Below are 20,994 nucleotides of genomic sequence, written 5' to 3'. Positions count from 1 at the left end.
AGGATGGCAGCAGTTTGGGTGAGGGGATGCATTAAAACCCATTAAACCCCACGTGATCCCTGCAGCACAATTCTCTTTTATCTTTCTTCTCTCCACTGCCCAGAGACTAAAGAGCTCATCTCCATAGGGCTCATCTCCATAGAATTGGGAAAGCAAAGTCTTCCACAGGCTTTACTTGTTTCTGACCCTCTGCTCTTTCTCACAGTATCTGCTGTAGATTTACAAGTTCAGTTGGGAACTTTTAAAATGTTTTAATCGTCTTTGAAGAAATCGGATAAATATATGTGAATAAGTTAGTGGGAAAATACAAAACATTTTGTGACCTCCTGAAAAGTTCCTAAAGTTTTGCTTCATTTAGGTATTAGAAATGAGCTGTTTACCTGAATAATGATTTTTTTTCTCCTTTTACTCGCTGTTACATTTCCTTTAAAGACTCGTGGAAGTCCTTAATGTTATCTGCTGTAATGAAGCAACCCCTTGGTCTGGGTGGGAAATCTAATGTATAAACGTCCAGTCTCTTCTTCCTTGGGCAAATAAAACCACACAAACCAGCACGCTGCAGGCTGGATAAATCTTTTACATAATGAATTGTTTTATGTAGAGGGCTTCTGAAGGGGGCAAAACCTTAAATGTGGTTACTATGTCAACAAACGAAGGGATTTAGGCATTTTTTCAAGGCCTTACGTCTGCAGAAGACTGGGGGAGAATTTATGGAGCGTGTTGTGCTGACACCCTCCCAGCTGTTCCTCCCCCCGAGCGAAGCAGGCAGGGGAGCGGCTCCGGGGGCGGCGGCGCCTTCGGGGACCCCCGGGCGCTTGGAGGGCTGGGAATCCTCACGGAGGGAAACCCGGCTGCTCGCAAGCAGGGGCGGATCGGGGAGGACGAGAGCGCCCCTGCTTTTCTTCCTGCCGAGCGGAGATCCTTAGGTGACTTTTGGGAGAGCTTTATGCATGCAAGCGTCTGCTGCGCTTTCTGAGGAGTCGGCAGAGCAGCAGGGCAGGTATTTTCTCTCACGAGTTTCCTTTCGTGCTCTTTCCCGGCTCCCTTGTCAAGCTGGCAGCCCTCACCAGCATCCCGGTCCTCCGAGAGTGACCGCCGCTGCCGTGGCCCGGGGGGGCTCTGGGGACACCCAGGGGGGAGCGGGGGCTCTGCGGGCTGCCAGGCGAACCCTCGGAGCTGCCGTGTCCCGGGGATGGCTCTGGGGACGGCTCTGGGGACAGCCGGGGGGCGGGGGGCTCTGCGGGCTGCCCGGCGTGCCCCCTGGCAGCCGGGGGGCTGTGCGGCTCTGGGGTCCCCTGGGACTGCGGCCCGCGCAGAAGTCTGAAGCATAATCCACGCTCGAGTGATGCTACCCCCAGTTTGGGGTGACTCGGGGGTCGTGAGCGCTTGTGGTTTTTATTATTGCATACGTCAGGTCTTGTATGTGCACGTGGTCATTACTGTTCATGTCTGATCTCTCAGTATTCAGTTAGGATGCCTAAGGAATAGTATAAGTTGCTGAAGGGGATTCAAGTGTTGTCTGGGACATGAGATGTGCTGGAATCCGCACATGTATAGCTGGAGTTGTTTTGTGCAGATGCTCCATGTCCTTCTCTTGTAGAGCTAGCTGCCCATGGCTCATACCTCCTTTTCCAGCACAGATCTCTGGCAATTCCCCCACCTTATCCTTATGTATCACAGCTAGTCTCATTTGGATAGTCAGCTCATGGAATTTTGAAATTCATCGCACAAGCACATTTTTTACTGTGAAAGTGAAGCCAGTGTGTAGCATTTTCTGCTTTCTTTACACCCACAAACTCAGAGTCTTAAAAATCTTCTGCTTCCTCAACTCCCTGAAACAGAAAATGGGGCCTCATGTATCAGACTAAAGAATAACCATCTCAGTGCTCCTGTAGGAAAAGAACAGATGTGTGAAAGATCAATAAACACCACCAGTTGCTTCAAAAGTTGTAAAATTGAAAGACTCCACAAAATAAAATGTGTGGCAGGAGACCCTGGCTCCAGACACTGCAGGAGAACTCCTGGGAAATGCAGTAATTAGTGGGAAGTCTCAGACTTGTTTTCTTTCCATGGTTCCATGCATAAAAATATTTGGTTTAGGAGATGAAATCACAGTGGCAGGAAGAAATACCTGTGTGAAATGAAAGCTTGTTTATGCTTAATGCATTGGAGAAATGGTTAATGAATGGTTTATGTCAGTGAAAATAAGACACTCATAATGCTGCCAAGGCCACAGACCTCAGGTGAGCTGTGTATGTGCTGACTGGTCTGGAGCTGCTTTGGTTTTTTTCACTCTTTAAACAAACAAAAAAAAAAAGTGATAACCTGTTCCAGTGAAATTTTATTTTTTCTACCTGCCTTTCACATTACTGTAGCTCTTACTGTAGCTCTGTTACTGTAGCTCTTACTGTAGCTACTGTTACTGTAGCTCTTCACTCCTTTGCTTAATTTGCATATTTCCCTAAGTTTTCCTTCATTGCCAAGAGAGAAGAATCATTTGGGTAGGCCCAGCTTCTCCTTGATGGCTCTCTCTTGTCTCTCTTGCCCACCACTTGGAGGCCCCTCTGTCACCTTCTCAATCTTTCCTCCCCACCCCTTGCTCTCTTTAGCCTCTCAGGATGGGATGGTCCTTCCTCATTTCTTTCACATCTCTTCCAGCCCGGTTCACTCCTGCTCTTCTACCTGGACCCTACTGCTGCTTTCATGCTCACATTGGCCAGCCTGTGCCACCTCCTTCCAGCTCTGTCACCACTTTGGGGACTGTTGTTTTCCCTGAGAGCATCCTGTCACAACTACTTTCCTAAGGAATGCAAGAGGTTCCACAATGATGTCCTGTAAAGGAGAAAGAGCTGCCTGGGATTCTAGATTTGCTGCCAGGCATGGTGTGCAGAATTCATGCAGAACTCTGAGTATATTTACTCCATGCAAATGGTTGTAGAAGTACCTAGTGTTCCCCGTGCCAGTACAGAGCTTAACAGAAGGGTTGCTTTTCTTCCCTTCCCCTTCACATTTCCTCTTGAAGATTTTTGACAGCTGTGTGCCCTCCAGCTTGGGCCTTGAGGTGTGACTGAGAGACAAATTAAGTTTTCTAAATGGTTATAAACCTAAATCCTAAAATTAGAATAATTTGTGTTGTGTAGGGGTTTGAAAACGTGTGAAAATTTAACAGTAGAATAGTGGCAGTAACTTAAAGCTCTTCAACTCACGTTGTAGGGATTTGCAAGGGGATTGGAAGGACTGGATGAGACTCTACATTCCCCCCAGATGCAGTGCTTGCTCTGTGCTGTGTGCCTGGGCAAACAGTCCCCAACTGTTTCCTGCCCCTAAATCATCACAGGGAAGCCTGCAGTCCAGCAAAGATGTACACCAGTGTGTTATGTCACTACAACAGCATTAGTAGTAGAGTGAGCCTGGCTGACTTTACTGTAATGGCCAGTGGTCTGCTTTGAGTCTCACTTCTGCAACCTTTTGCTCTTATGGGATCTCATCCAAAGCTCTCTGAATTCCCATTCACCTTGGCAGGCTTCCACTCTGCCTCACTGCAGCTAATGCCATAGATAAGAGCTCCAGGACTGAGTTCTTTGATTCTGCCTGAAATTAGGATGAAATTCTTCTAAGACAAACCCTGAGTATCCCTTCATCGAGATAGCCAATAAGGATATTAAACAGGGCTGGCCCCAATAGTAAACCCTTGGGAATGCCACTGTTGACCATCTGCCAGGTGGATTTGCATTCACCACCACACTCTTGCTTCAGAGCTTTTACCCAGTAAACAGTGCACCTGTCCATGCCATGAACAGCCAGTTTCTCCAGGAGAATGTGGTAGACATAAAATCGTGATTGCACTGTGTGGTGTGGACACTTGTCACACTCTGAAGTAAATTCATTGCTGGAGATATAGGAATCCCAAGAAGATCTAGGACAGCCATGTGTTTCTGCCTATGGACAGGGATTTTGTCTCATGGACGTGATGGGCTATGCCCCACATCCCATGTGCAGGATGTGCACATGCGTGGCAGCAGCGTGCCTGAGGATCTCATTGGCTCACTGCAGCCTCTGCTAGGCTCAGTCATGGGTATGTAGAAATCCTTGGCAAGTGGTCTAATTCTTCCTTTTCTAAGAAGACTATATTTCTGGATGGAAGAAGGTACTGTTTGAGCAGGTAAGGCTCATAAGGGAATGTAAAACTAAGTTAGTTTTTCCTTGCCCTCTTCTTTCATGCCCTTAGGTGAAACAAATTGATGGGCATAATTCCTGAAGACATGGAGCACCAAATATGTACTTCTCAGTGAAATGAGGATTTCCTTGTAGACATTATAAATCCTTTCCAAAGGCTTTTTTCTTTTTGTTGATTAGTACAGTCAGCAAGCAAATCTCTAATGAAAAACAATCAAATATGCCAAAGTTGTGAGTGGCTAATTGTTACTTGTTGCCTTTCTTCCAATTTGCAATGGCATTCCTGATAGTGGCATAACATGTCATCTGCTCTCAGAGGGGCTATAAATCTTCCCAGAGAATCACATATTTAATTACAAGTTTTTGTTTTTCCTCTCACAGAACACCAACATGTTGTCCCATGAGGTTTGAAAAGAACATTGTCTATTTACTGTATCTGTTTCAGTCCCATTTTCTCCTGCAGTTTTTGTCTTCTAAATATAACTGTCCTTTAGATTCCAACACACAAGGAACAGAATGGTTTGCCAGTCCTTGATGCCACTCTCTCTGCATATTCTGTTTTCAGAGTCCTAGAAGTGCGTAAGCAGAACTCATTTCCAAGAATTTATGAAGCAGGTCTGATAAACTAAGGCTGTTATTAAGAAAAAAGTTGATGCCTTTTAATGAGCTGCATGAATACTTTTCCTGTGCAATACTTAAAGGGGAAGGGATAAAAGGAAATGATTTACGATAAATTGAATCTTTTAATGTGACTGTGTCAGAAATATTTATGGTTTGTGACGCTTGAAAAATTATTATTATGAGCAAATGAAGATGCAGTATTCTTGTCTATTCCAAGTGTAAAAGACATAAGTATTTATGGGAAAATCTAAGAGTTGGACACCATAATGCTTTTATTGCCTGCTGTGATACAGCAGACTGCCATACCTGTATGTGTCCCAGCTGAGGGGAAAAGGTCAAGGGCTGCGGGAAGGACTTGAATAAGGCCATGGAGGGTTTTAATTAGAGGATTTTAACAAGCTTCCCAATCAGATGAGAACTACATCTGTGGCTGAGCTCCTGCGGCAGTACAGAGCAGCAGCAGCAGCAGCAATGCTCATATGCTTTGTGAAGTGTGGACAGCTTTTGAATGGCAGTTGTGTAATGAATTGATTTAGTAGGGGCAGGCTCAAGACTCTTTTCTGCACCTGTCAAAAGCAAACCCATCTTCAAGGAAAGCAGTGGCTATTTTGTACTTCTGGGGCAGCAGACAGATCATTTGCTCATGGAGAGACCTCTAGTTTTACGAGCCAATATGTTCAAAGACTATCCAAGACAATGTAAATCCCCACCATGTAAAACTAGCAACTCAAATTGCACAGCCTAACCATTGAAATGTTATTTTAAAGCTTTCTGGTCTGTTTTAGACTTAAACAAATTATCTGGCACAACTGACCAATTAGTAAAGTGAAGCAAAAAGAAAAATTGCACAAGTTTGAATCTGGTGATGAAGAGACTTTGTTTCTAGTTGTGACAGGTTTACCACTCTATTTAGAGATTTAGTGGCTGGCACCACTTAGTAAAAGAAAAGATTTTTTTTTTCCTGTATGGAATTTTTCTTCCCTAGCATATTGTAGAATTGTGAAATGCTGAGACCAGCATGTAGTCAGGGAGTGAACCTGGCTCATGTCATGGTCTTACACTGTATTAATCTAAGAACGCTCTGATGGATTACTGTATACACACAAGGACAAACACGCACATATGATCTTCATGACAAAACACCAGTACAAGATGTGGTAGGTAGGTAATGAGAGCATGAAAGGCATTATGTTATATTGGTTGTAAGTCTTCCCTTTGACCTTCCTGGAAGAGTTTAAATAGCTCCTACGTGTTAAACCCTATGTGCGTGAGGAGAGGTGTGACTTTGGATCTCAGGGCTTTAAGAGTGCCCAGTTGAGCAGCTCTGTGCTGCATGAGGCAGAGACTGAATGAGCTTTGCAGCTGTATTTGTATGCTTTGCCTATGAATTTGGGGAAAAAAAGCGAGCCAGATTGATTTTTTGGGCCATCAGCTGAGCCATACTGACCTTCTGTAAAAGAATCAATGAGGAAAAAAACCCAAATACTTTTTGCTCTCCACCTAAAACCAAAAATTATGCAGAATTCATTATCTGTACAAGGTTTATTTCTCTATAAAAACATGTTACTCTGCAATAGCTGTGTTTTCTGTCACTGATTCCTGGTCTGTAGCTCCATATAGGACAGACCTGTTAAATTTTAAGACGGGGAGAAGGGGTCATTGTTGATCAGGGAACGACAGCCCTGCATCCCAATAGAGGCAAAGACCTGCTTAGTTACAGGCTCAGTGAGTGATCTCTTTGGGCCTCGGTGTTTGCCTGACTGCCACATTCATAAGCTCCATCACTTTTTACTCTTCCTGGTTCCCTGACTTATCCCTGAAATTGCCTAACCTTCTTCTTTTCACTGTGCACAGCTATCATTTCTCACTACTGTTATAAATTTCTTTATGATATATGATTCCTCTTCTCTTGGAACAGAGCTCCCCACATCTCAGTTGATCCTGCCTTCAGATTTGACTGTAAAATCTTGTGAAGTTCAGATTCAGACTAAAGAGTCTGTTAATTTCCCAGGCAAACCTCCTCCTTTACAAATACAAGCACAACATTTTCTGTTCTGTAGTCACATGGTTATCAGTCTGTATTTAACCGTCCTTGCTAATGCACATGAAATGTCTTATTTTGGTTAGTGTTTTCTTCTGGGAGAGAGACAGTCCTTTGTATTATTTGGTCTTTTGAGAATTTGATTTTGCTGTTGTTCTCAAAGTATTAACATTGTAAGTAGGTATGCAGTTCTGGACAAGTTGTTTCACTTGCATTAGCTGGATTATTTTAAACAGAAGGAAAATTGTTTATGGGTCTGAACCCCCCAATTCATATTAGTCAAATACAATGGTGATTCAATAGGAACACAAAACATGGCTTACTTTTGCTACTCAAAGTCTCATTACTTGAAGCCATGACAACAGATTATAATCCACATTATTGTGATAAGAAGAGTTACTTGTCACACAGTTTTAATCGAGCTCCAAGTGCAGTGCAAATTTCAGCAGCCATCTGTTGAACAGACAGAGCCTCCTAAATCTCTGTGTACTTATACTGTTGGCACAGAGTGCCCAGTTAACAAAGAAAGTACCTATATCATTAAGATGAATTATATGTCTGAGGTATTACATCATTTAATATTCCACTGTCTCTTTCTCTTCTTTGTCTTCCTGGAGGCGAAATGGAAGAGAAGAAGAATGTTATGCCTCTTGCTAATGAAAAGCACCAAATTTTTTTTTCCAAATCCATCTTTGTTCTAAGATCTCTGTTCAGGACACTTAATCCTTGTGAAACAGTCAATTTTCTCAGTACTGCTCTTACCACATGTTCCATAGCAACCTTTGATTTTAAATTTGACTAAATTTTATGCATGTTTTATGAGAATATTTTGACTCTTAAGTAGGTTGATCATAAATGGATACAACAGTAATGAAGAGCTTGGTTTGATTAGTTCTTTGATCTAACAGTTCCATTGAGCCTGAGGTTGAGCAGGAGAGCTGAGGGGTACTCAGCACACAAGAACTTCAGAGAAAGGCCGGTATCTACTGTGTCAGCAGCTCATTTATCCTGGGTCCAAGCAGGAGCAAGTTCAATCCCTGCTAATACACACAACTTCCTCCAAGCTGTGTGTTGGCTCGTGCAGGGGGAGGTGAGAGATTAACACTTGGACAGTATCACTTATGTCTGAGATGTTTGTCTCTGTGTCACATCTGTCCTCTGTACCCGACTCAGCTGGAAAGTGCCTGACCTGAAGTTACAGTGCAGTCTGTGGGACCATTGCTTGGCTTCAAGGCAAGGCTCATTGATCTCACCTGGTGTTTTTGTTACACAGTCAGAATGCCATATTAGGCATTTCTGTATTTTTTTCATATTTTTATTTTGTGTTATGGAAATGCTTTGTGGTCTCTGAAAACACACTGGATTTGGTTAATTTTGTTAAACAAATTTGAGAGCAGTTTAACCATGCTGTAACCTGGCTTTCCGACACAGGGCTTACCTTACATATGCTCCTGGCTACCAGCACTACTTTGGGAGGCCGACTTCCCACTGCACAGGTAGCATCAAGTAAGAGTTAATTGGTGTGGAAGAATCAGCTGTCTTATTTAAAGCCAACTTATGTCTTTCATTCACCCAAACCATCCTATTGAACTCCAGCTAAAAGTGACTTTGACTTATCTACTAGGCCCTATCAGCTTCACCCCGTTAGCTTTAATAAATAATTGATCATTTATGTTGGTCACATTTACCATTTGTTTTCTGATTAAATTAAGGAGTAGAGATTTTCACAAATTAATCATCCCAGTGATTTCTATTTTATTTGTATTCTATGGCTCTAGCCATAGACTTGCCAGCACTGCTTACGTATTTTGAAGGTGTTCTCTTTCATATGGCTTCCGTTTCCTGGGCTGAGAAAATAAAGGAGGCTTTCATGCATGTGTGGCAATAGAAAGTAAGAGTCTGTTGTAATGTTCAAAGTTCAGATGTTCAGCAACTCACCCAGGTACCCTCTTGAGGCAGCAGTGCAGAAGCTGCTCAGCTTAGCCCACATTTTGTCAGTTGTTTTCTTCTTTCTAAGGAAGGAAACTTCTCTACAAAAGCTTCTGGATTCTTTTTTACCATGCTTAACATTGCTATGATGAGGAGTGCACTTCCTTATTCTCTTGTATTTTCAACTAGGTCCTAATTATGGTAATTTCACATTTTACTTCCTTATGGAAGAACTGTAGCTAAGAGTTTCAAATAAAGCCAGGATCTGTCCCTGCATTAATACAATTGCAGAGACTGAATTACAAGAATGCTTTTTCTAAGAAACAGATAATACTGTCTCTGGGCAAAATGTGTGAGTAAAATGCTTCAGTCAGTTAACAGACTAAATACACTGGATTTAAATCATAATGATAATGATAATAATAAGGAGGAGGAGGAGAAAGAGGAGGAAGTTGTGCTAGGTTGCACCACTAAAAATAATCAGTGCAAGATTTAAAAAGGAAAATCCTGTACAGAAACCTTGTTTAAAAATAAGTTTCTGAATGATACCATCAGTTTGAGATTTGGGCTACTAAGGGGAAGAGTTTGGCTGTTTATGGTACTACAAAATTGATGTTTGAAAGCTGGCTCTTATAGATTGCTGCAAAGTTCTGTCGTGGAACTTGGAATTCACTCAGAGCCAAAACAGTTTTCTTTTGTTTTTGTCTCTTGTCCTTGCTTATGACAAGGGTCAGCATTTTTAAGTACAATGATTTGGACCTGTTTGAAGTAAGCTATTGCCTTGTTCCAGTGTGTTAATCAGGACCTTGTAATTAAAAGTAACCTCCCAACAATGAACTTGGCACACTGCATGGTTTGTTGCTGTGTTGTTTAAACATTTTTATGTTCCTGATGGAACAGCTTAGCTATCCAGGAAGAAAATAGCCAAGTTTGCTAAATACCTCACTGTCACACACTTGTGGAACACACTGGAGAAAAGGTTAACATGGAATTTATACTTCCTGGTGCACTGGCTGCTGAGAGAGAACATGTGAATTTTAGGGAACTGGTGGCATTCATCAGTAGGGCTTTGACTTTTCATCTTGTAAGAAAACAGAGTTAAATATGTTACTTTAAAACCTGAATGACAGCATAAAATACAAGAAGCACATAGAGAAGGAAGAAAATAAAAGATTGAGAGTGTCATACTTCTAAGGAATTAATTATTTGTTTATCATTTATGTATTACAGTCACTGAGATTTTAAAAACCAGGAATCCCTTCTAATGGTACAAGAAGCAAGTATGACCACCATTTAAATTTTTAGGCAATAGTCCAGAAACCTAACTTGTATGCCTGCCTATATGTTTTCTTGCCAGCTGTGCTCTCTTTTCTCATTTTCTCCTGGCAATCCATCCTTCCTGTTTGTTCAACAGCCATATTTGGGAGGCTGGAGGCACCCAGCTCTCAGCACTCTGGCACAACTAGGTTTCCAAATAGACATGGCATCATCTGGGCAGGAGATTAAAATCAAACCAAAGGAATATATTTCACTTGGGGTACCAGTTAACTGTGGGAAATAATTATGGGAAATTCAGTGAAATATGAGGATATAGAATCTAAAGAATTAATGCAAACACGGAGGAAGCAGAAAAATTTGTGGAAAACTGCCCCAAGAGGATTGGGAAAAAGTGTATTCTGAATGCAGCCTGTGATTTAGGAAGGCTCTAAATTGTGAACTCCCAGAAAATGGGAGAGTAAAATAAAGGGATTTTTTTCTGTGTTCATCTTGTTTCTTGTTCCTCCTTAAGCCACTTGGATAGTTAGATGGTCTTTTGTCCAATTTAATTGGACAGCAGGTCCTTCCTAACAATTTTCTCTTGAGAACAAGATTCAGAAATATGGCTAAAGATTTTGCCCTGGATATTTCACTATTTATTTCCAGTGTACGTTTTTATTTTAGTTTTAAATATTGACATCTTATCTGCTAGGTTTCACAATAGATATATTTATTGTATTTTATTCTATCAGCTGCATTTTGTCTTCAGTGTAAGAAACTGTCTTGTTTATCCTGTTAATACTGTATTTGTATATAATGCAGCTGTTGAAGGTTTTACAATCTTCACTATGAAACAGGGTCTCATGATTGAAGAAAACACACTAGCAGTCTTTGCTTTTATGGATGCAACCTACTGTGTCTTCTTTGCATGAGGGCATGAAAAAGAGAATAAGGAAGAGAGAAAATTGTAGGAACCTTTCCATCCTGTTGCAAAGAAATAAAACTTTTAGGGTGGAGGAAGGTGGTGTTTTTTGTGCACTGACATTAGCAGCATCAAAACAGTCACTTCCAAGTCCTAAAAAGAAAATTCCTGTGCTGAGAACTCAATTAGTACATCATTTTACCTTGGCAGCAGCAAGGGAATGCCGAGGCATGGGCTGAGGAATTAATCTTCTCAGAGGCTTTAAAATATTGTTAAAAATAAACCAGGATCACTTAAAACATCTTGGTGGTTGTTAATCTCTACTCCCCTCTGCATCTAGTGTCCAGGCCTAATTGCCTTGTATGACCTGGTGATGAATTGGTCTTATGAATAGTGCTGTGCCTGGATTACTTTGCAGTTGCTAACCTAAATATTTGCAGGGGGAATTGCCCTTCTTTCAGAGCCTGCTTTGTATTGTATTGTGTGGGGCTGTTAAGACTGAGAAGCCTTAACGTAATTGATACAGCAACATGCAGACATACTTACTTTTGTCTTCTTTTCTTTTTTTCTTTTTAAATTTATTTTATTGCTCTTTTGCTGTGTTCTGATCATAGCAGAAGATTTGGCATGAACTGTTGGTAGGTGAACTGTGTATTCCATGTTTCCACATTTTTCAACTGAGCTTTGAGATAGCAAAAGGTAGTGGAAGAAAGGCCTGAAAGACAACTCCAGTACTTGTGGAGCAAATATGACATGTGAAAGAAATATTGTTTTGTTAAGATGTCCAAACTCAGGTCACCAGTATGAAAATATTACTGTCTGTTTAGTGTCCAAGCCTTCTTAAGACTTTCTTAGATTTGGTTGAGACTGCTGGCAGTGGTTGTAAAATGCAATAGTAGTTTCCAGAGAGGAAAGAGTCCTCTAAAAATGTAACTGATTTCCAAACAGGAGCAATCAAAGACAGAAATTCTGCAGCTGCATGAATATTACCAGATGTTAAACCACCTCATGATGGAAATCCTGGTTGTCAGGGGCAACTTAAACCATTCCCATATTCACCAGAAAGACAACACTGCAGGGCACTAGCAATCCGGGAGGTTTCTGGGGTGCATTGAGGATAACTTCCTAACCCTGGCAACTGAGGGGCCAATGAGAAACAGCACTCTGCTGGACCTCCCTGAGCTTACAAACAAGAATACACGGCTGAGCATGTGAAGGCTGGGAGCAGCTTTGCCTGCAGTGACCCATAGTGATGGAGTACAAGATTCTTAGAGGAGGAAACTGGACAAATAGCAGGATCACAGCTATGGGCTTCAAGACAGTAGGCTTTGGCCTCTTCAGGAATATTCTTGGAAGATGTTTGTGGTATAACATCTTGGAGTGAAGATAGGTAGTTGACTGGCAAGAATCACCTCTTGAATGCTCCAGTCCTACAAGCAGGAAATCAAGCAAGGATGGCAGTAAGCCTGCATGGGTGAACAAGGGGCTCCTGATAACTTAAACATCGAATGGAAGAATACAAGAGTGTAGTGGGTTTACATGGCAGGGTTTGGTCTGTGGGGGTTACAGGATGGCCTTTGTAAATAGGAATGAAGAGCTGGGAAAGTATAGGTTAATCAGCCTCAGCTCAGTCCCCAGGAAGGAGGTGGATCAAATCTTCCTGGAAGCCATTTCCAAATGTATGAAGGACAAGAAAGTGATTTGGAGTAGCCAATGTGGATTTGCAAAAGGGAAATCATGCCTGGTCAAGCTGATAGCCTCCCAACAACAAAATGACCAGCTCCAAGGACAAGGGGAGAGCAATGGGTCTTAGCAAAACTTTTGACAGTTTCTGATAACATGCTTTCAGGCAAACTGAAGAAGCCTGGACTAGACAAGTGGATAGTCAGGGGATGTAAAACTGGGTGAACCACTGGGTTCTAAGACGTGATCAATGGCATGAAGTCCAGCTGGAGGCCAGGCACTAGTACTATATCTCAGACACCAATGCCATGGCCAGTACTGGTTAACATTGCTGATGAGACAGTGCACCCTCAGCACATTTGCAGGGGATATAAAACTAGGAGTAGTACCTGTTACACCAACTAGAGCATCTGACATATGATGAGAGGCTGAGACAGCCGGGATCATTCATCCTGGGGAAGAGGATGCTGAGGGGATCTTATTAATGTGCATAAATACCTGATGAGACTGAAGCAGTAAAGAGGATAATGAGAACAGAGCCAGACTCTTCTCACTGGTGTCCAGTAAAAGGGCAAGAGACAGTCTGCACAAACTGAAATACAGGAAATTTCTGAAATTGCTGAAATACTGGAACAGGCTGCCCACACATGTTCTGGAATTTTTTCTATCCTTTTAGACTTCAAAATATTATTTAAAACTTGACAGGACACAGCTCTGCTTGCCTGCTCTACCTGACCCTGCTTTGAGCAGGGGAGCTAGACCAGGTGACCTCCACAGATGTCTTCCAACCTCCACCCTTCAGTGAGGGGGGCTGGAGTGGATGGTTTCCAGAGGTGTCTTCCAACCTTAACTCAACCTGCTGTTCTTTGAGTTGCAGATTGACTGGAGATCAATTTGTGCAATGTAGTATTATTTGCATTTCAGTTTCTCCTAAAATTTCAAACAACAAACATATATTTAGTATTTTCTTCATTTTCTCCCCTCCCAGCACCATAATCAAAATCAATATTTACATAGCAACACTCTAGATGTGCGCCCTGATGAGTGACCTGAGACCAAGAAAATTGCTTGCACTTAGCTTTTTTTATAATCTTTACTTACAGATTTATAGAAACAGAGGAAAGTCCCCTCAGCTTCTGTGGACCTTGTGTCTGACTCAGAAAGCTTAATGTTGTAAAAGCCCAGTCCTGCATGAGAAGAGCATGGCTCTGAGGAGCTTGCTTCCTCCATTTTAGTGCAGACCTTGAGCATAAGTCAGACATTGTGGAGTTGTAGTTCTGTCTTTATCCTTTCATACAGTTAACTTTCTTGGTACTGCAATCCCAGCAGAGCATTCAGCTGAAATGAAATTAACTAGAAATAGGAAATTCCATAATGTATGAGTTTCAGATTATTGCATGAGAAATAATATAAAGCCTTGTACTTCATTATAAATTATTAATTAGGTTTTGAAAATTATCTTGGATATGTAAACCTGTTATTAAGGAAATCTGCTGGCATTTCCACTTTTAAGAAATTAATATGGTATTGTCATTAAAGATTCTCATTTTGATTATTTGTGGAATAACTATGAGAACTCCAAGACAGAAATTAATTTTTCTTTGAATTAATGTTCTCTTGCACTCACAATTGCAGTTATTCTTCACATCTTTCTAACTCAGAAAAAATGCAATTGAAAGTCGATTATATCTTCTGTGGAGAAAAAGGGAAGGTTGAATCATATTCCAGCAGATCTTCTGTAATTAGAACTGTGTCTTCTACACCGGGGTGCACAGGAAAGAGCTGTACAGGTGCTTCTGACCAGAGAGCATAAAGCCAGGGGCACTCCTATTTATTTATGTGATGCCAGGGTCTCGGGATTCACGTGGGTCTCTGGGAAAGTGTAGCTGCACCCCCGCTGAAGCAGGCAGGAAAAGCAGGGAGGCGCATGTCCCTGGCGCATTTCTGGCAGGCGTCTATCCGGTGTTCCACATTGTTCTGCCACTGGGAGAACTCTGCTCCCCACCAGCAGTGTCTGCTGCACACCCCCTTGCCTTCCTGTGCCACTTCGCAGCTCTCGAAGACATAATTTTACCTTTGAGTTCTGCCTCTTTCATCTGCTTCAGTATCACGAGGTATGATTTTGGCATTTGGTTCTGCTGCTGACACCTGTCAGTACTAGAGCTGGGTGATAAAGTTTTGGCATTCCTTGTTATTTTCACTTTCAAGGATATGTATTCAGTGTGTACCATTCTGGGTCATGCATTTTGTCCTCGCTGTCAGATGCAGCTTGCTCAGGGTAGATTCCAGCTGATAATAACCAGATCACAGTCTGCACCATATTTGACTAGAAGGCTTTGGTTGTAACTTTAGATTATTTCTGCCTTGGCTACTTAATTTTACTTTCACCAGCACACTCCCAAACGTTACCTTTCTATTGGAAAATATATAGGAATGCTGCATACAAGACTCCTCAAGACAAAGATTTTAATTAAATGATCCTGTAAATATTCTTCCTTCTGTGTTACAGTTATTCCAAGTGCATGTTTAACTTGCTGATTTCACACACTGCTGTGCAGCCATTTGTTATACATTAACTTAAGGCTCAAATCCACAAGGTACTGATTGTGGATCATGCTGAGTCCCTTTTCCTCCCAGAGGCGTTTAAGGGCTTACAGGGGGCTCAACAGAACTGAGCCCAGAATCCAGGCAACAACAGGCTCTTTCAAAAAACCAAGCACGTTTTCTGGAATAAGGTTTGTACTGTAACTGGACAATATTTTGTGCAATGGATTTTCATACATGCAGATTAAGTATTATCCAGAAGAGCCGATGTTGTAGTTAGTGGCTGCTGGAAGGCATAACCATTTAGGTATATATGGTGGTAATTCATTTCTTTTTATAATTATGGTTTTATTAGTTTTTCTAGGTAAGTGCTAAACCATGACTGAGACTAATATCAAAATGTCTAAAGTTTTGTGTGTTGGCTGCAGTGTGGTTTGTCCCTCTGTTAATGTGTAAATGGTTTTCAGAGTTGCAGATAATCTGTGCAGTTCATCTAGCAAAGCCATTTGGGCATTATTCTGTGGAGCTCATACACTACGCAACTGGCTGCTTGTACTCTGTGACTTCAAGGGGATCCCACTGGCAGTGGCATTGAGGGGCAAATTCCCTGGCATTACCCCAGCTTCCTGGAGCCACCTTCCTTGGGCAGAAGCCCATCCAGCCTTAGAGCTCAGCCACTGGTGGCTGTGTGTATTGGTGTGCCATCACTGATGGCACTGGGCTGGAGCGCTGTCCTCCACTGTCACTCAGAAATTTTGAAAGGCAGACTTTGCCAGAGGCTACTAAGCTGGTCTGTTGCTTACATTTTGGGAAGCCAGGAGAAATATGGAGTGACCAAATGTATCTTAATGTGATCATACTATGATGTAGCCTGTGCAAATTACAGTATTAACTATTATCTTTCTATGAAACTTTTTTTCAGGAGAATACAGTACTATTGGTCTGTGTTGTAATGCATTTGGCATTGAAAAAGTGTTGTAACATACTGTTTCTAAAAAGCTGTTCTCACTGTTTTGTATGCAGATGAAAACAATAATCTCCCGTTGTTTGCAAGGAAAAAGACAGGACCTGAAAACTTTACGTAATGTGGTTTAATTCCATCTACAAACAAGGAAAATTACTTCCAAAATGGCAGCTCCTACCTTCCTGCTGGGCAGGGAAGGAGATACTCTTTGATTTCACCTGCAAACAGAAATTCAGAAATACAAATGTAACCTGAATTTTGCTTTCAGGCTTATATTTAAGTGCAGGCCAAAGCCAAAGGCACAGTTCTGCTCTCAGAACTGTTGGAGCAGTCTCACTTTAATTCAAATACACCTGTGTGTTAATAAACGTATCTTTTTAAAATAAACAATCACACTGTTGGCCTTTGCCCTTACTCCCCCAGTTTAACTATTAGGTGCACACACATTTATTGTAGATTATCTTTTGAGATCAGTGTGATTTTAAGCATGCAATAGCAGAGAATCACCTACTTAAACCATTTGCAAGATCACACCTCTAGCAATGCACTCTAACTGAATTTGTGGCAAGTAAACTGAGGATTAAGCAACTTGCTGAGTGCCAGTTTTCTTGGAGTAATGGCTGTCGAGTTGGCTGTTGTGCTTTTCTAGGGAATAAGCAAAAAAACCCAAACAAAACTGAGCTTTTAGGAGTCTCTGGTAAATTAGAGATGTTTCTCTGTAACTTTAAGCATAATTAGCTAAGCTAACAACTTGAAAGTTACGAGCTGCTTACCCATTAAGGGAAGTCAGGAAATAGGTAGAAGTTTATGAGAACAAAAGTGGGTTGCTGATGCCAGTGAAGTATTTTCCAAAACTCTCAGCATAGGATGAAGCATCACATGATTCCATGTAAGAATACTGCAGCAGAAAGTAGTCACAAGTACTCAGTACCTCCCTGGGAAAACAGTTCCTTGTTTAAGTGAAATGAGCCTGGACTTGGTCGTATGCTAATTGCTTTTCATTACCATGTGTTGGCAAAGCTGTTTAATACTTGCTATAAAGCCTGGATTTCACTCTCTCTCGTTTAATACCAGGTTAAATCTGAACTAATAAGCTCTCAAAAGCTTAGAGGTTCCAGTAAAATGAGATTTGGCTAAAAATTGCTTGTTGGTTTCTACTAGTAACAGCGCTGTAGCTTTTGTGTTCTAGGCAATGAGAGGAGAAAGACTCGAAAGAGAGAAAAGAGAATATGTTTCATTGGGATGCTGAATGATTTAGTAGAAGACACTGTGTCTTACTGTAAACCTTAGGAAGGGTTTCCTAGCCTTTGGAACAGTGAAAGGTGTAATAGTCAATTTTGAATGATTTCCAAGTTTTTATTTGTATGATGTACTTTGATTAAGTGTTGGAAAATCAAGCCATAGAATATTGTGCATGGAGCAGGATGATTGTTATTTCAGTGTTTCTCAGGCAGCAGTATCTGTGACTCTGAGGGATGAACACTGAACAAGAGCTGCTTATGAGCTGAACAATAGCAGGATTTCTCACAAAAGAAGTATCTTCTCTTGGCCCAGTACAGTGAAATATAAAGATGATACTGCAGCCTGCTGAAATTGGCTGGTTACAAAGGTGCACCTCTGGCTCTTTGGTTAAAACAATTATTCTGGAATGTACTGTCTGTGGCTCTTCAGGACTTTCAGAGTTAAAACTTTCATGTGAGTCTTGTCGCTGCTAGGAAAATTACCAGATGCTGACAGGGGGTGTCAGCAGTGCCTCAGCTGAACATATGCTGCATATGGTTTGGCTGCAGGCACAGACAGGGAGGCCCTGTTCCCTGCTGCTGCAGTGACTGGTGAAAACAGGCTTTAAACCAACTGGTTCCAGCACAACACTAAATATTAGCCTCCATGCAGTGTTCATCCTACCAATGAGACTGAATAAACTACTCCAGTATAGATGGGCCTGCCAAGATTTTTGCTGCATCAAAAAAGAGGCAGCATCTTTACTAAGTTACTTTACAAATGGCTCTTTTGAGGTACACAGCAATCCTGATTGCTGTGCATTGTGATTATATTTGTACTTTTTTGTGATGAGGCTGGAATGGAAACTGAATCAGAGATTGAATAAAAAGCAGTTTGAAATCTCTGTTTACATTATTGATTGATCATAATCTCTGAGTCTGACACAACAATGCATTATAAAAAAATTATATTAACTGTTTTCTGGACAAAGTATTTCCCTGCTTTTCCAGAGAACACAGTGAAAAATACCTCCCGTTTGTGATGTTGCCTCAGAATGTGGAGATTATTTGTGTCTCTTGTATGAACCTGCTACAGGCACCCACCCAGCACCACCACTCACACACCCACCTCCCACCCACACATTCTGGCACCCTGTGGCAGAAACACAGTACATGGGGAATTGTTGAGGGCAACTGCATGTTTCCCTAGCCCTTTCCAATATACAGCACTCTTGAGCAGCTCCTGAGAAAAATTTCAAGTCTGGATCCATTTCAGGAGTCCTGTTGCTTGTGGAAAGCATTTCCACCCTCATTCCTGCACTTCCCCCCCTGCCCTTGGATGCTTACTTCCACCTCCTGCCCAGCAACAGCTCGGGTGCAGCCAGGGGAGCTGCTTCAGCTCACAGCCTGGCAGGAAAAAGCAGAAGGCAGGTCCAGCATCTCTCCCTTTAGGTGGTAGCATGCCCTTAGACTGTCAGGAAGGACCAATTCTACCTTCATCCTTAGAGTCCAAGTAGATCAAAGGAGATGATATGAACAGGATCAGGTGATCTATGGGGAGCAACAGCATCTCTGGGTCAGTGTGTGGTAACAAGACAAAAAGGCAGGCACTCCTCTCTTGGCATAGAAATGAAGTTTGCTAAATTATGTAACGAATGGCAGGAGGTGGGAAGAGATCTGGCTCAGGTATTCAGTATTGCTTCAATAAAAGGCAGACTCTAGGACAGAATTTGTGCAAACTGACTCCCTTTGGTACTGGAACTGGAAACACGGCTCATATCTCCAGCTTAGTAGTTTAATTATGTACCCCAGAATGTTGAGGGAATGGCTGGTAAGGTTTTTCTCAATTGATTTTCTGAACCTGAAGCATAAGGTCTTTTTAAAAATGATAGTGTCACAGACAGGAACCAAAGCAAAGACAGCTCACCAACATAAATTAACTTTTTTAGTAAGGCTATGTGTAATCTTTCAGGTTCAGAGCTATCCTGTGCTCTTACAAGACATAAATTAGCCAAATCTGCAAACTCTAGTTTAGAAGATTAATGGACCATCATCAAAATAGTCAGTTGAATCTTGAAACAGCCACTTGAATCTGAACTCCTTTCAAAAAATGGAATTTAGGGTTTGTCCTCTGCACGGGTAGATAATGGATTATTTTCCCTCTGTGTACACTTTTTATAGCTATCATCATTGTAAGCATCAAAGTGCCAGAGGAGCATTGATGGATTGGTCCTTGCAGACCCATAGGTTATAAGGCACTATTCCTATCATCACATATTTTACACATATGGCACTTAAGATGAGAAAAGTATGCTGAACTGCCAAGGTCAGAGAGAAACAAAATCCAGAATCTGTCTTCTCCAGCCTCAGGGAAGATGTCATAAAGACATCTCTCCTGCCTGAAATGGGTGTTTCCTTTTTTTCAGATAATTTACCATTACTTTTGGTGGTAGAAGAATACAGAGTTGTTTTACCACTAGTTATAGGAATATGGGTGTCTGAGCCAATGGCCATAAGACTTGGTGCCCTGCTTCCAGTTCCCCCAGTTCAGGCAGTTATGTAATTTGGTACCATAGATACACATAACTAACTCCATCTCAGGCTACTAAAGCTAGAATTTCTTCCTTGCTGTTCTAATAGGAAGGCAGTTGCATGACTACAGTATTCTGATTTTAAAAATAATCTGATTTCCTATCAAAATACGACTGACTTGTGCAGCTGCCATATCTTACAGAGGCAGTCAATGTGTTATTTGTATTGATTCCTAGAAAACAATTGAAATATTATAAAAAAACATAAGACTGCAAGAGATTTCTTTGGGTATACTGCAGATAAAAGTCCTAATTTAATATGTATGGGTCTCTTTAAAACAGCTTTAAGTAAGTTAAGCTAGTCCAAAATTTATTGTCAGATTCTCTGCCCAGACAAATTTTCAAGTGGGTGGTATTGGGTGTTGTCTGCATCTAACTTCTTTTCTGGACAAAATGAATAGACAGTTTGCTTAATGTGATCATCTGTGCTTTAAAAACTATTTTTGAGTTTAGTACTAATAATGAAGAAAATTAGTTGCTACAACAGTAGAAAAACTGAATTATGAACATTAGATGGAGGTTTTTAATTGCTTTGAAGTTTTCTGGCAGGTTAAATTCAGAGAACAAATGTTATTGAAAAGACCCAGCACATAAATGTTGTTGTAGCCCTTGTCATCTGCTTTGCTCAGATTATTCCTTCCTAGCTTTTCTGATCCAAGGCATTCTTGATAGAGTAAATTCAAACAAAATTAGAAATTGACAAACTAAAGGTATAATTAGCAAGATGATTTTTTTTGTCTGAAAGAGAAACATGGTGGAGACGGTAATTCAATCATCTGGCACAAGAAATAGAGCCATTAATGTTAATTTACTTCAGACTGTAACAAAGATAGCAAGTTTGTCATTTTGGAGAGAGACTAAAGAAAGAAAAGTATTGGTACTCATTGAGAAATAAACCCCGAGGAACTGTGTGGTTCTTGAAGGCCATGAATCAATATCACCTAGGAACCTTGTAACAACAGGATGCCCCAATCCTTCCCACCAAGTGCAACCTGTTTATTTTTTTCTTAATCTTACTGAAATATTCACTGCTCTGCTCTCATGAG

The 20,994-nt window shown here is 41.3% G+C and overlaps 1 protein-coding gene across 3 annotated transcripts in view; it reads left to right on the top strand.

Moving 5' to 3' along the window:
- The first annotated feature begins 854 nt into the window (after window positions 1-854).
- The window catches only part of SPATA13 (spermatogenesis associated 13), a 71,497-nt gene continuing 51,357 nt past the window's right edge, over window positions 855-20,994 (top strand). The window contains exon 1 of one of the 3 annotated variants that reach the window (XM_018908509.3): window positions 855-1,000. The gene's annotated coding sequence lies outside the window, so the exon portion shown is untranslated. Of the gene's footprint in view, window positions 1,001-14,648; window positions 14,744-15,268; window positions 15,365-20,994 lie in introns of those variants that run through there. The other 2 variants (XM_018908510.3, XM_018908508.3) reach the window with 2 other exon arrangements.

Source organism: Serinus canaria, chromosome 1 (genome assembly GCF_022539315.1).
Source record: "Serinus canaria isolate serCan28SL12 chromosome 1, serCan2020, whole genome shotgun sequence".
NCBI lineage: Eukaryota > Metazoa > Chordata > Aves > Passeriformes > Fringillidae > Serinus > Serinus canaria.
This window is presented reverse-complemented; position numbering and strand designations above follow the sequence as displayed.